The sequence below is a fragment of the Carassius carassius genome, chromosome 2 (assembly GCF_963082965.1).
Source record: "Carassius carassius chromosome 2, fCarCar2.1, whole genome shotgun sequence".
Lineage (NCBI taxonomy): Eukaryota > Metazoa > Chordata > Actinopteri > Cypriniformes > Cyprinidae > Carassius > Carassius carassius.
In genome coordinates, this window is record NC_081756.1 from 9687408 (window position 1) to 9699819 (window position 12412).

Here is a 12412-nt window from a genome sequence, read left to right on the forward strand (position 1 = left end):
AAATCACTCTGGATCCCTCACATCCAAGTCACCCCATCTTTGAACTTTTGCCATCTGGCCGGCGCCTCAGAGCCGCAAATACAAGAACAGCAAGGCACAAGAATAGTTTCTTCCCCCATGCAATCTACCTCATGAACAGTTAAATGTTTCCCACTTAAACTTATGCAAAAATGTGCAATATCCTTATATTTATTTGTTACCCCTCCATCCTAGAACATTCCTGCATCTCACTCAATCCTATTCCATTATCATTTATAGCACAATTGTTTATACACTTATTTATTTGCCAATTTGTAAATCTCCTGTAAATTTTTTTTTTTTTTTTTGTCTGTGTGTTGTTGTCTCTGTTTACTGGAAGCTTATGTCACTAAAACAAATTCCTTGTATGCGCAAGCATACTTGGCAATAAAGCTCTTTCGGATTCTGATTCTGATTCTGATTATGTGGTTTAAGGTTCAAAAAACACATTATTTTCCACATAATGCACATTATTGCTTCTCTTCTATGCCCCGCCTTCTGAAACGTCAATTTTTACAAAGCTCATCATCGGTCTGAAAAGCGAGGTATGCTGATTGGCTATCCAGTGTGTTGTGACTGGCCAAATGTTTCAAGCATCTAACGCAAATGTTACGCCCCTCATCATATACTGTACTGTTATGGCGTGTCCCGGTCAGAACACCAGCATGATTGGACAAAACCAATAAAACCCATTACAAACGAGGCAGTTGTTGCATCCAGTGGGAACATAATTACTGATTATAATGACTTATACTGTCTTTTTACGCGTTGTGATGCATATCGCGTAAAACCAAGTCTGCATTTGTAATCAGAGAAATGACAAACGACAAGTGCTACACTACACTACTCAAAACTCACGTTTGAATCATCAGTGGCAAATCCTTTATTTGATTTGAGACTAGTCTTTGCAACTTTACAGATCTTCTTTATGCACCAAGAGCTTGTTACATTTCAAAGAGAAAGGAAAAATAGAAATCGCATCATATGAGCCCTTTAAAAGACATTTCATTAATATCACCAAATTGAGCAGATTTAAATTGACAGAGCAAATATAATTTAAATACATTAACAATTCATTAGGCTACTGAAATAAAAGGCCACTGGCTTTAGGCTAGTTTCATAACAGAGCTGCAGCTCCCAGTTTGTGCTGGAAATATGGCATGTGTTAGCATATTATGCAAATAATGAATGACAAAATTCACATTGGCCTGTTTGTAGAAGGCAATCGGAAATGACACTGGGAGCAAGTTATCTCCACAGTACATTACATGAGCCTATGCAAATTTCGAATATATGGAAATATTTATTAATTTGAGACTAAATTCATATGAACATTTTGACAAGATTTGCCTAAAGCTTCACTGGCAACATCACAGATGTTTGCATTGAATTGAATTAATTCATTTTTATAAGCGAGGCCGGCAGAAAGCTACTGGATGATGATATGATGATATGAAATGAATATGAATGAAGAAAAATACACTTTCACTTTTAACACTAACAATTAAAACAGAAAACGAAAATGTAAAGCTATAAATGATAAAGACACTTTCTTGGTGATTGACTAGGCTACTCCTTGCAAACTGATTCCACATAGTAACCTTTCTTCAGTAGGCCTACTTGGGCAAACAATTGTCGTGCTGCCATGCTTAACATAAAGAACAAGGAGAAATTGCTTTCTGTCTCTTAATTGTTGATCTGTAGACCTTTCATGTACATGAACTGTGAGTTCACTCACTGCACCTGCATTAAAAAGCCTTTTGCAAATGGAGAGCATCAGTGAGGAAAATAGTGTTTATAGCACCATGTTATAAAGACAAATGATCCTTTGAGCATGAACATTGGGAAGTTTTTTTAAGGATTTTCATTATGCACAATCTATCTCATGGCTCTTAATCTAACTTTACATTCCCAGTTTTATGCCATCAATCAACTGGAAATATATTAATGACAAGAATCCGGTGGTTATTCGAATTTGCTGGGAAAAAAGCCAGAAGAAAAGGCTGTATTAATCATATCAGAGGAAGTGTTAGTTTGGCTTACAGCACTAATGTTCTGTTAATTAGAATAGCTTTCATGAACATGTGTCTTGCATTTGATAATATGGCATTGTCCTGATGATTCATTAGATAAATTAGACAAATTAGCCAGTCCAACGAAGAAAATGTCAAATAAATAAACAAACTTCCTTGTTTTATTATTATTTATATATAAATATATATATATATTATTATTATTATTATTATTAATAAATAAATAAATACATAGAAATGTTCTATAAATTATATTCATAATAATACATCTATCTATATACACTCACCTAAAGGATTATTAGAAACACCTGTTCAATTTCTCATTAATTCAATTATCTAATGAACCAATCACATGGCACTTGCTTCAATGCATTTAGGGGTGTGGTCCTGGTCAAGACAGTCTCCTGAACTCCAAACTGAATGTCAGAATGGGAAAGAAAGGTGATTTAAGCAATTTTGAGCGTGGCATGGTTGTTGGTGCCAGACGGGCCGGTCTGAGTGTTTCACAATCTGCTCAGTTACTGGGATTTTCACGCACAACCATTTCTAAGGGTTTACAAAGAATGGTGTGAAAAGGGAAAAAAACATCCAGTATGCGGCAGTCCTGTGGGTGACTGATTCAAACTGATAGAAGAGCAACTTTGACTGAAATAACCACTCGTTATAACCGAGGTATGCATCAAAGCATTTGTGAAGCCACAACACGCACAACATTGAGGCGGATGGGCTACAACAGCAGAAGACCCCACCGGGTACCACTCATCTTCACTACAAATAGGAAAAAGAAGCTACAATTTACACAAGCTCACCAAAATTGGACCAAGATTGTTGCCTGGTCTGATGAGTCTCGATTTCTGTTGAGACATTCAGATGGTAGAGTCAGAATTTGGCGTAAACAGAATGAGAACATGGATCCATCATGTCTTGTTACCACTGTGCAGGCTGCTGGTGGTGGTGTAATGGTGTGGGGGATGTTTTCTTGGCACACTTTAGGCCCCTTAGTGCCAATTGGGCATCACTTTAATCAATTGGTTTAATAGTGTTTAATCAATTGGTTTCTTGAACATGACAATGAGTTCACTGTACTAAAATGCCCCCCACAGTCACCAGATCTCAACCCAATAGAGCATCTTTGGGATGTGGTGGAACGGGAGCTTCATGCCCTGGATGTGCATAGTAAAAATCTCCATCAACTGCAAGATGCTATCCTATCAATATGGGCCAACATTTCTAAATAATGCTTTCAGAACCTTGTTGAATCAATGCCAGGTAGAATTAAAGTCAGTTCTGAAAGTGAAAGGGGGTCAAACACAGTATTAGTATGGTGTTCCTAATAATCCTTTAGGTGAGTGTATATATTTTTTTTCAATTATGCTCATGCTAAATACATTTTATATCTTTTCAAAAATATTTTTTCTTTTTCTTGTTCCTTGAATGAATGGAAAAGTCATTGAAAAGTCAAAAGACAAAGCAGAGGGAATCCTGACGTAAATAACTCTGTGTGAGAGCAGCATGTGTTTGTTGCATTCAAATATCACACACACTCTTTTAGTGTGAGTGAGTGAGTGAAGTGACATTCAGCCAAGTATGGTGACCCATACTCAGAATTTGTGCTCTGCGTTTAACCCATCCGAAGTGCACACACACAGAGCAGTGAACACACACACACTGTGAACACACACCCGGAGCAGTGGGCAGCCATTTATGCTGCGGCGCCCGGGGAGCAGTTGGGGGTTCGATGCCTTGCTCAAGGGCACCTAAGTCGTGGTATTGAGGGTGGAGAGAGAACTGTACATGCACTCCCCCCACCCACAATTCCTGCCGGCCCAGGACTCGAACTCACAACCTTTCGATTGGGAGTCCGACTCTCTAACCATTAGGCCACGACTTCCCAATCTCCTTCATCAACCAAGCCTTTAAAGCAATAATATCTGTTATCCAGTATCTATCAAAATGGTCTCAGAAGGGAAGGTTGAACAAGGACAAGATAATCAGGGGGTGACACCAAATGCTTCCTGTGATCCAAAATCTGGAAGTGACATGAGATGCAAAAATTATAGAGAGGAAACAAAAGCAAGCAAGATGTGCTTTTGTGTGGAGTGAGTGATGTGATGATTATTACCATCAAGCTTGGACTGAAACGCAGACACATTTCTTCATAGTCAGCCAACTGGAGCGCCTCATGAGAACTCAAATGCTTTAGGGTCCTGTGAAGAGGAATGGACATATTCTCATTCAAACTGTGTGATCTGGGTACACTGAAAAAAAAATACACCAGCCTAAAAACTTAAAGAGATAGTTCACCCAGAAATGACCCAGCGGACTATCAAAGATGTAGATGAGTTTGTTTCTTCATCAGAACAGATGTGGGAAATTTGATTGGAGACTGGAGACACTGCAGTGAATGGGTGCCGCCCATGAGGCTGTTTAACAGAGACTTCAAACAACCAATTACAATTTCGTTCAGCATCATGTTTCGGGCTGTGGAAATGTCACCACAATAACAAATCTCTTGGACATATTTTAAAGATTCTATGCCACGAACTTTAAATATTTGACATACTTTTGAATATCCAAATATGTTTAGTTGATCCTGATAAGCACTTGTTAGCACAGTTGTAAACTCGACGGCTTTCTTCTTTTGTGAAGGGGGTTTGGCACCACAGCATTTTTGTTTCCAGGCAGAACGTTACAGAACGCGACACACACGTCTCCCGGAAATCCTGTATAATCACTAATTTAAAGCAAACAATTAATGTCTGTAACACAAACAGTTTTAATGTTAGTGGCTTCTTCAAATTGACACAGTTCATCTAAAACTTTTTAGGCCCCTTTGCATCCTCATCTTGTCTCTCTTCCCTGGCCCCCCTCAACACACCCCCACTGGTCCCCGGAATGTTCCAGATGATTAATAGCTGATTAGTGCTCATTAATAAGGGTCTGCAGAGCCTGTAGTTCTGCCACTGCAAAGGTCACAGTCTACAAATCGTTTAACTACTGCAATCCCTTTGCCAGATATCCACCGCTTCAGCCAGGCCTAGAGGCGGCTAGAGTGTCACACAATTATTAAATGATTTCTGACCTTAATAAGCTGGCTGGTGCAAAAACATTGTATTTGCTTTAACAAATTATGATGAGTAAAAGAAAGTGGGTGTTGTCATGGTTAAAGACCTTAAATGGTAGACAGTAGGTTTGAATGCAAGTAGCATTACCTACATGAATTATCACAGTTTGCCCAGAGTCTACAGAGCATACTGCAATATAGTAGGAGTTGTATCATAACTCTTACATGTGTTTGGAATAGCATTCTACCATACAATTTGTATGGAAGGATGCTATTCCAAACACAGCTTCTTTACTGATTTCAGCGTTCTTGAGTTATATTTAGAAGATTCTGGCAAATAAAGTAGGTCATCTGGGTATTCCATGCATACAGAAAGTGTGCTTACTATGCACAGTATACTAACTGGTTTCTGGAATAGTATGAGTTGTATGATAGTTTGAACACAGCAGAAATATTTATGATGATTAGATGAATCATTCAGTTAACTGATTCATTCAAATCACTGATTGATTCAGGAATGAAACAGCTGGCTGACTTTATGAGTGATTCATTGAATCAGTCTTTGTTTCCAACCATTTTCATCGACAGAGTAAAAACAGACAAGTGGCAATATTGTTTTAAAATGTAAATTGCTCAATATTAACATATTAATAAACTTACCCCTGGTTTCACAGACAGGGCTTAAGACTAGTCCTAGACTAAAATGTAAGTCTGAGCTGTTTCCACTGAAATAAACTTGCACTGACTGATCTTAAAAATATATCAGTGCCTTTTTAGTCCTAATTGATCTATGGTCTAATCCTGGCTTAGTCTAAGCCCTGTCTGTGAAACCGGGCCTTAGTGAAAAGACAAACTGTGAATGTTATCTTCACAAGGCTTTTGAATGTGTACATTTTTTAAATAAATATTTCACTTTTAAGCTTTATAGTCCTTACAGACAAAAAATAATGCTTTTAAAATCAGATTTAATAAATTAACTTCAGTGTATCAGAGTTAAACAACACTCAATTTCACTGCAATTACAATTCAGTTCATTTTTCTTTATGTCATTCCAAATTAACTTCCAGTGCAGCGTGACCAATTCAATTTCAAAGCCACACTTACGAATTAAAAGCCTGTTCTTCCATTCTGAATTTTGCACAACCCTGTTGTAAGCAGTGAGTTCCTTCTGTCGTAGCTTTTTTATCCCAGAATGAAGCTTCTCCAGTGGGACTGATGTTCTGGTGTCTGCAGCTGTAGAAGAACACACACAGATGCTTCCACTGGCCAGCTCTTTTCCTGCTCTCATCAAGAGAAAGGAATGACAAACTCAACTGGCTCATGCACCTGACGGCTCCAAACACACACAGCCAAGACGTTCACCATTCCAACTCACAGCACGAGAGGTTTTAGTCAAATATGTGCCTGAATACATGGACACAAATCATTTTGGCTCGTATGCACTTGACTATAGACTTCCACTATGCAGGTGAATGCTAATAGAGAATCAACTGTGTGTTTATGGCCATGCAGTACCGCAGGTAAAAAAAACAAAACAAAAAAACACCTGAAACGAAAGAGACCTAGAGACTGGCTGGGAAACAGATGGAGGAGGCTTCGGTGTGGGCACAGAACAGACGGGGCTGGCACAGCCTGGCATAACTGAGGACAGGTACAGCTGTGGTTGCATATTGGAAAAAGCCTGTTCAACCTCATCCACAGCAGTCGTACATACACTTATAAAAGTATAAGAGGTAATCAGTTTAGGGTCTCAAGTTACAGAAGAGTGCAGAAACATTCACATTTATTCAACACATGTCATGAGTGTTATGACACCATGATTTTTGATGTTAAGGGTCAAATACCTAGTCTAAGCTGATTTTCACTAGGCAATCTGAAATATATATGTACAATTTACAGTTTTTCATCAATTGCTTTGGCTATTTTTTCAACCAGTCTTAACATCCTGTGTAAAGTGTAAGTACAAGTCCCAACTGTTTTAAACAAAATGTTTAGGTGCTTTTTTTTACCATGGCAGTCAACCCTAGAAATGTTTATGTACAAACTTAATGGCTGTCTTTACATAGTAGACAGTACATTGTTTATGACCACAACATAGGTATCAATACCAAATATATCTACCCTGATTGGGGTATGTTCATTAAGAGTGCAGCTGATTTAATTAAAGACGATCGTTCAACAGTAAAACAAAAACTACTACAAAACAAAATATAAGGAATTTGAATTGAAGAATAAAGAATCAGCACTAGCTCGAGCTCAGTAATAGTGTAACATGTACTATACGCTCGTGTCCGTGCCATAACCGCACACGCATCTGGTAATGAGCTCACTGGAGGAGAAAATGAAGATCAAACTCTCCAGTGGCGCTGACATTTCCTTCTGCTCCTGGAAATCATCCCATCCCATCCTTTTCTTTTCTATCCTTTACTAGCAATTTCTGAGTGAAAAAATATTTTGTTTTCAGTTTGTCTATCTATCTTTCTATCTATAGTTTGGGTGCAAGTGTATAGGCTATGTTGCCTGAACTGCAAAACTTTGCACCACCAGATAAACTGTGTTGTCAGTATACACAGTATATACATACGTGTGTGTTTTTGAAAATCTACCAATAATTCAAGCATAATTTCACTGCAGAATTACAAAGTAGTGATGTCATAAACAGATACTATATGTAGCACAGTCTAGCTATGTGACCTCTGACTTGGCCCAGTGCATGCAAAGGTTATTTTTTCCAAATAATGTACAAGCACATCAGTGTAATAAAAACACTCACATGCTTGTACATTATTTAGAAAACATGAAGTTATAATGGATACACTGTATAGAAACGTGAGGTACGTTTCCGTGGAGATTATATACAGTATATGCTATTAGAAATGTTTCATATAGGTATTTTTATGCTTCATAGTATGTAAAATGACTAAGGTATTCAATTTAAATGAAAACTATGTGAAATTTATTATCATTCAAAATTCAATACATTGAGCATTTTAATTCAAATTGCACTATAATAATTTTGTTTCACTTGTTTTCTATTAGTTGTGCGTAAAACAGATGCCTAAAATCAGATGAACCACAAAATATGAAATAATTTGATCCAGAAACCACCAGAGGGCGCACCAACACAGCATCAACAAGACAATAAAAGCTGAGACCTTCAGGTTTTGTTTGTATGTTTTTTGAGAGTTGTATGAGAGAGTTGCATTAAAAAAAAACATCTTACCTGTATTTTCTCATTTTATGTTTGATAAAATTTAGACTGCAGACTTACTTTACTCATAACCACCTGAAATTTGAATTGCATGTCATCTGAAGGTTTTTGTTTTAACTTTAATACAAATCTATAAGTATGTTTATTACTTTCACAATGCAATATATAGGGCAAAATCAAAAACGTACAAAACCGAAAGCATTTTTTCTCATCTTCACATGCAGCCAAATGAAGCCTCACGAAGCTGAAAAACGTCACTGTCAGCTAACTGCTTCAGGTCAACTTTACACCCACATTGTGCTTTAGTCACCCTAAGAGTCCTGAGAGATTAATCATGGAGCAACACCACTGAAGCAGGATAACAAATCAAACAAAAACATTGCAATAGGTCCACAAGTTAACCCTCCATTAGCCATTCATTCTCGCTTGCTTTCTTTCAAATCTTTTTATCAATATATCTATTAGCCTATATTTAAAATGCAGATTTCATAGCCTTAAAAAGGTGTCCTTTGGCTCCTTACATGGCCACACATATGGAAGAGTAATATTGCGAATAATGTTGCATCTCATCTAATTGACCTAATTAATTCAAATATTGCACTTTTATTAATCGGGGGTCTGAGAGTAATGTAATTTCAATTCTCTGTATGTATGTACTGTACATGTGGAAGAATTGACAATAAAGCAGACATTGACTAATACTGCAGAAGGTTGCATGACTGAAATATTGTATTAAAATAAGATTTGCAAGCTATATAATGATGTGTGGGAGTTGTTGAGGCATTTCATTTATGTTTTGACTAATTCAAAAACTAAATGTAGGTTTAAAATATTTATAGTAATGTAGAAGTCTACAAAATCAGACACTGTACTTAACATTTCACCTTCCTGTTAAGTTACGAATTAAGAAGCACAAGTATGATTATTTGGGTCAGTTTATGGACCTGTGGAGGCTGTGTTATGCCATCAAGCTAATGTTTTTTGACTGCCGCTGGCTTCTGCGGCAGAGCCTTACAATTGTCCCTGAATCAATAGATGTCAGAGAACTATTAGGGCAGTCATGACAGACCCCGTACACCCCAGCCTCCCACTTGATACAGCAAATGTGCTCAGGTTCTCAAGACTGGGGGATTAATCCACTACAAACTTTAGTTGTGCCCCCCTAAACCTCCCATCTTTCTATCTGCGGACGGAGACTGCTGCTGCAGCTTGGGGTTCAGGGAGTGTAATTCTCTATTATTGGCCTTTATGCTCTGCGGCCTTTAATTACAACAGTGATTCATTCGAAGAGCAGATGGTTCAATGACAGGTCAAGAAGGACTTCATTGCCTGCATTGCACTGTTGTCCTAGTGAGTTTCAATAAGGCTGGCTTAAACCGAGTTGATCAGGTGATCAGGTTTGTAAACTTGCATTAAACTCATCTTTGAAAGCAAATGAGTGGGACTAATTATTGACTAAGCTGTGATAAAAAAATAAAATAAAAAAATGGCAAGTGTCTCAAAATGAAGCATTCTTAATGTACTGTATGAAAGCCATACAACCATTTAAAAGATTGGACTAGGTACATTTATTTTAATGTTGAAAGAAGACTTTTTTGCTGTCTTATTTATATGATCAAAAAAAATGTAATTAACTTAATATATTTTGAAATGTCATTTATTTCTGTGAAGACAAACTGAATACTCTGCATCATTCCTCCAGTCTTCAGTGTCACATGGTCCTTCAGAAATCATTTGAATATGCTGATTTGCTGCTTTTATAAGAAACATTTTCAATTTTAAATATATTATATATTAATTTTATATTATATTATATATTATTATTTTACATATATATAATCAATGTATATACACTACTGTTCAAAAGTTTGGGATCAGTAAGACTTGTAATGTTTTTTTCTGCTCATCAAGGCTGTATTTATTTGATCAAAAATACAGAAAAAAATGTAATCTTCCAAAATGTTATTAAAATATAAAATAATGATTTCTATTTTAATATATTTTAAAATATAATTAATTTCTGTGATCAAAGCTGAGTTTTCAGCATCATTACTCCAGTAAAGTGTCACATGATCCTTCAGAAATCATTCTTATATGCTGATTTATTATTAGAATTATCAATGTTGGCAACAGTTACACATCCTTGGTGAATAAAAGTTTTAATTGCTTTCAAAAAAGATAAGAATAAAAAGGTACTGACCCCAAACTATTGAGTAGTGTATATTATTAGAAAATATTTCTATTTTAAATAAATGCTTTTCTTTTTAACTTTTTACCCATCAAAGAATCATGAAAAAAAGTAACACAGGTTCCAAAAAATATTAAACAGCACAACAGTTTCCAGCACTGATAATAAATCAGCATATTGAATGATTTCTGTGGGATCATGTGACACTGAAGACTGGAGTAATGATGCTGGAAATTCAGCTTTGATCACAGAAATTAATTTGATTTGAATGTATATTAAAATAGAAAAAAACATTAGTTTACATTGTAAAAATATATCACAATATTACATTTTATTTCCTGTATTTTTGATCAAATAAATGCAGCCTTGATGAGTATAAGAAACTCCTGTGAAAAACATTAAAAATTGTTCTGATGCCAAACTTTGGAACAGTATATATATTTATGTTATGTTTTATCCCAATCTAGTATCAAACCTAAATATTGAACTAAATGCATGATATTCCCTTAAAAATTCTTATATCCAGGTCTGGGTTCCAGTCTGCAAATCGAGGCCAAAACAACACCACCACATCATATTTAAGTAGAAAAGCATTTCAGAATCTACATGTTCTGCATCATTATTCATTGATGCTTCACATTCCCATTAAAACACAAGTATAAAAGGCAAAAGAGGCCTCCCCCCCCCCCCCCCCTCCCCCCTGCATCACTCGTTGGCCTATTCAAGGATGGAATTCGCACCAAGCAATCAGTTTGATTATCTTAAAAATACACACCGCATGATAGAATGCATCAGGCAGATGTAAGATGGGATGAGTGGGGTCTCACCGGAGTCTATTTTCCAGATGGTTTGCTGTTGTTATTGCCTGATTTAGTGTGAGTTGTCGAACACGGAAACTGTTAGCAACAAAACATCCATTTAAACCTATCACTTGGATGTGCGTTGAGTTCCTCGCACAAGGTGCTTCTTAGTTCTGCCCATGCGTTTGCCCCAAGCATGAATCTGCTGTGTCGCACGCCTTAATGACCCTGTTTGTGCACGTGGCACGTTATAAATGTGCCCGCTCTTGTTCTCACAGACACAATGATTTTCAGACTAAGATGAGTAAGTGATATCTTTTTTGAAGCAAAATTGTAAATCTTCCTCATATTGAGAACTACTTCAAATTTCATTTTTGACATGTTTCTTGTACATTTGTGAGGACATTTTTGAAGACACACTTGTACACTTTCTACCATGTGACCAACCTGCCTTATTGTTTTCTTGTTCGTTTTCAAACCCTTGATTGGCCACATACTGTACATATTTCCATCTATCCCTTAGGTCAACATTGCACAGTTAAGTGTTCTTTTGTTTAACTCTAATCTGGCATGGTAACATCATTTGTTCATCACCACTCAGCATAAAAACCATATCAGCTCTAAATGTGGGCTGGGGGTAAAAATAGACGTCTTTTATGGATGACTTGGACTAGCTCATTGTCACAGCAACCAAGTTTCCTGTTACTATAACAAGATGCAAGGAGGGAAGTCACACCTGGGCCAAGCAGAACCATAAGGCAGAACAAGAACTATATATTGTTCTCGCTAGGATGGATGGATGGATGGATGGATGGATGGATGGATGGATGGATGGATGGATAGATAGATAGATAGATAGATAGATAGATAGATAGATAGTATTTATTTACCTCAGGCCTTAACACAGAAATTGACCTCTAATTAATTTGGTGTGTATTTTGAACTGAGCAATACGTTTCCATTAAATGATATTAAATCGTGGGGAGTGACGGGCTTTTATTTGTGCTGTCATAACATCTGACAGCCTCGTTAGCTCCCATTTCGTCCTGTCGGCTCACAGTTTGCCACGTACATTGAGTCTCTCCTCTCCATTTACCG